This window comes from Cucurbita maxima, unplaced genomic scaffold, assembly GCF_002738345.1.
Source record: "Cucurbita maxima cultivar Rimu unplaced genomic scaffold, Cmax_1.0 Cma_Scf00506, whole genome shotgun sequence".
Classification (NCBI taxonomy): Eukaryota; Viridiplantae; Streptophyta; class Magnoliopsida; order Cucurbitales; family Cucurbitaceae; genus Cucurbita; species Cucurbita maxima.
Window position 1 is genome coordinate 3,699 of NW_019272522.1, and position 4,572 is coordinate 8,270.

Sequence of the window (4,572 nt, forward strand, 5' to 3'; positions counted from 1 at the left end):
GTCGGGCTAATAATGTGAAGGTCGTTGGTTTGACACCTGCATGGGCCGATTTCATTTCTTCTTAATAATATTTTTTCATGATACGGGGTTACAACATTACGAACTTTAAAGATAATGACTTAAAGTTTTAAGTTTATCATGCAAAAAATTATGTAACATAAACTCAATTTATTAAATTATGAGCTATCAATCTACAATGTGCATAAAACCTATGGCTTATTAGCATAAACTCAATTTATTAAATTATGAGCTATCAATCTACAATGTGCATAAAACCTATGGCTTATTAGCTAAGTTGGTTAGAGCGATGTGCTAATATCGTGAAGGTTGCAGGTTTGACATCTCCATGTGCTAATTTCATTTATTTTTAATTATATCTTTTCATGATACGAGTTAAAACACTATGAACTTTAAAAGATAATGACTTTTTTAAGTTTATTATGCATAAAGTTATGCAAACGAAACTCGATTGACTGGATTAGGAGCTAACGATCTATGACGTGCATAAAACTTATGCCCAATTAGCTCAGTTGGTTAGATTGTTGTGTTAATAACGTGATGGTTGTAGATTCGACAAATTACATAGGCCAAATTTTATTAATTCATAATAATATCTTTTCATGATATGGGGTTACAACACTACGAACTGTAAACCGATAAGACCTGCGAGGTAACCTTTCTCATTCACAATTTTTCTTTAGTCGTTCGATATGTTCTTCTACGAAGAATGAAATTTGAGGATTTCTGAGGGTCCTTTTAGGAACAAGGAGGTAAATGAACTTATTTTGGCCGTTCGATATGTTCTTATACGAAGGATGAAATTTGAGGATTTCTGAGGGTCCTTTTAGGGACAAGAAGGAGGTAAATGAACTTATTTTGGCCGTTCGATATGTTCTTCTATGAAGGATGAAATTCGAGGATTTCTGAGGGTCCTTTCGGGAACAAGGAGGTAAATGAACTAACTTTGAAGGCCAGATTCAGTATTGCGACAGTCAGGAGAGAAAAATTTCAGGCAAGCCACATGTTAACTTGTTGGAGGGAAAGCGCGTTAGACAGCCTGAGGGACACGTATTGACGATTGGGTGGAATAACGCGTTATGTGCATTGTCAGGAGAAAATTTTCCGACAAGCCACGTGTCAACTTGTGGGACAGAAAGCGCGTCAGATAGCCAGCAAGCCACGTGTTAACTTGCGGGAGGAAAAGCATGTCAGACAGCCTGAGGGACACGTATTGACGATGAATGGAATAACGCGTCATGCGTGTTGTAAGGTGACGCGGCTCCACTCGATTTGCAACACGTGGTAGCTCTTCCAACCCATGCCCACATCTAACCTAGTTTGACTAGATAGATGTTTGACCCGATCAGTATGGTGCCAAGCTACAATGTAAAGAATCTCACTTCCCAACGCACTCCTCCGGTTTTGAACCCACCACTCATCAGTAGCTGACCTCTATCACTCCACACCTTCTTCAATTCTCTTCATAAGCTCACAAATTACCTTCTCATTCTCTTCCTTCTCCTGTTTGAGATAGAAACAACTCTCACTCAGCTCAGCCACTTCCTTTTCTAACCTTTCAATCTCCATTTCTAAAAGCTTTCTTTTCTTTTTTAATCTCTACTTTCTCCTTCAAAAGGAGCTCGTTCAGGAATTTCAACGTCTGCAACTGAGACTTCTCCACAAATTTATTAGCGGCAGATTTTGGTTGTTGCTCTAAATCTCTATTCTCCTTCTGATGATTTGGAAGTTTCTTTGGCTCGTTCGTCGATCGTGTGTTAAATCTAGATTCCTTCTTCGATTTTTTTGTCTCTAATATCGTGATTTTGCCAAATCTGCTGCGTATGCCCTCATTTCCAATGGCTTCCACCGCTTCACAACTACGACCATCATCTTTTTCTTCGCCATGTTCTTTCGCTTTTAGATCTTCATTTTGAGCCATCAAGAGAAGACCTTCGTTTGTTGCGTCATCCAAGGCTAGGTTGATTGTTTTTTCCACCTTTTTATCAACTCGACAATTGTTTGCAAAATGCCCCTCTGCCATAATTGTAACATTTGTCGAAGTTACAATCGTTCGCATAGTGACCATATTTGTGACATTTGTAACATTGAATGTTGGAGTAAATTGATTGGCTGCCTCTTCCTCGACTGCGTCCTCTTCCATGCAAATTTGCTTGGCTCGATTGTCCCTTCTTCTTACAGTATCCTTCATGACTGCTGCCTTGACAATCATGACCATTTTTACTACTTTCACGGCCAAAACCTCTACCTTCAAAATTTTGAGAGTAGAGTACCTTTTCATCTTTAATTGACGCCTTGGTTTGAAGTGCTTGATTGACTCCTTCATTTCGGTTGAGTTGTTGGTTAATGACCTTAAAATCATCTCCAAAACCCGCGTCTCGGCTAACATTTCTCCATTTGGTTGAGTTGGTTTACCACAGTGTGTACATGCATGACGTAGTCAAATACACTTTATAACTTCTTTATCTTCATGATCTCCAACTTGCCACGAAGAGTTTTGAGACGCACTTGTTTGACTCGGTCGATTCATTTGAACACTTTTCCTAAAGTGTCCGACGCTTCTTTTGAAGTAGTTGCACTGACAAGCTTCTCAAAGCCCGACACGTCAACGGCTCGGAACTACATGTAAAGTGCCCCCTCATCCTTTGATCGCATCTCTTTTAACGCCTTGTTTTGTGTTGCTGTATAAACCAGGGTATCTTTTGGTTCTTCTAATTCTTCTTCGACCACCTCCCATGCATCTTGAGAACCAAGAAAAGCTTTCATATGAATGCTCTAATTCTCGTAGTTTGTCTTCATTAGTCGCGGTAGCGACATTTGACCCGTCACATTCGCCATTGGCTTGATACACATTTGTTAAACAAAACTAATAAATTTGTGAAATAAGTCTCACACACACTAACGATAGAAGGAGACAAAGAACACTCTGTTTATCTGAAAAAACCTTCTATTGCTTCTCTATTTCTTTTCTTTTTTTTTTTCTCTGCTCTCTTTACCATTTTACAATAGTAATAAAAAATGTATTTACAAGGTCCTAAATATAGACATAAGAATGTCATTATTTCTTAACCCATAAAAAGTCATTCTTCATATAAAGATTCTTGGCCTTTCATGTTCAACACTCTTGGCCTTTCCCTCTAAGACTGACTCTTGATTTAAAACCCACTCAAATTCTCCATAAGGAATCCGATCCCTGCCACTTCCTTGCGATGAATCCCTTACCCTGATCCCCACACAAATAAATAGAGAATTTCGTGGAAATGGAGAATGAAATAGATGGTGAGGATGATGACAGGGAATGTACATCTCTACCTGTGGCCCCTGCACATGTCGTGTTTTATGGTTGTATGACATATACTATGTTATGTATATGATATGATATACGATATGTTGCATACTAGTTATGCTATGATATCATAAACACTATTCTAGGACTATGAGGCATTAGAAAATCGTGTATTGTTAATTATTAAAAATATGAAATGAATCAAGTATTTATATCACATAGGAATACTATGCTAGGAATAGATTGGATGTATGACTAGCTTTCTAGCGCCATGAATATATGTCATGCTTTAATGTTATGGGACCTCATGCATTTTGTATACCACGTGCATCGAGATACTTCTATATTATGTTTAGTACACCCTATGCCTATGAAACATTAGAAAAACCATGTATTGTTAATCATGAACAATATGACAAGAATCAAGTATGTATGTCTCATAGGAACGTTATGTTGTGTTTTAATGTTAGGGATCTCATGCATTTTATATGGGAGGTGCATCGAGATACTTCCCCATTATGATTAGTACAAACACATACCTTAAAATATTTATGTTCCGTATGATATTATGCTGGTCGTTTCCCTTCATGGTATTTGGTAGTGTGAGTGTGCACAAGCTCGATGAGGCAAACCCATAGAGTACTCTTATACCAACCCACCTGGTGGTCAATGTGCACATTCATGAGTCGTGTGTAGGGAAGTACAACATATTCAACTCTGCTCGGACTGAAAAGCAAAGCCCAAGCCCATGCCACAATGTATTTATGAAAGGATAGGTCCCACTATATTACACGTCATTCATATTCCGACCTTAAGAGTGGGATTACTTACTGAGTATTTATTAAAGTACTCAAACCACATGCTACTCTTATTTTAAAGTAAAGGTAAGATACCCATTTACGGATGACAACGTTGGGTTCAAGGCCAAGAAACCAAAGTTAGGGTAGTTGCATTCATATTATTTTTAGTAATCCTTAGGTTAGATCAGGGCATTGCTTTATTTTTATTTAAACTAAAGTTATCTGTTTTCCATTATGTTGTTGATAACAATATTGTTTTAATGAGTTCATTATGAACATTTAAGTCCATAGCACCATTTATGAAATGTTGTAAATACATTCTTTCATGCATAGTAGTAATGTCATGTATGCCGTGACTATATTTTTTAATAGGAAAATAGAGTAGTTGGTTATAAGAACCATGAATAAAAAGGGATAAAAATCTGTGTCCTCTGACAAGTGTAGATATTTTTTCTTACAGATTATCCA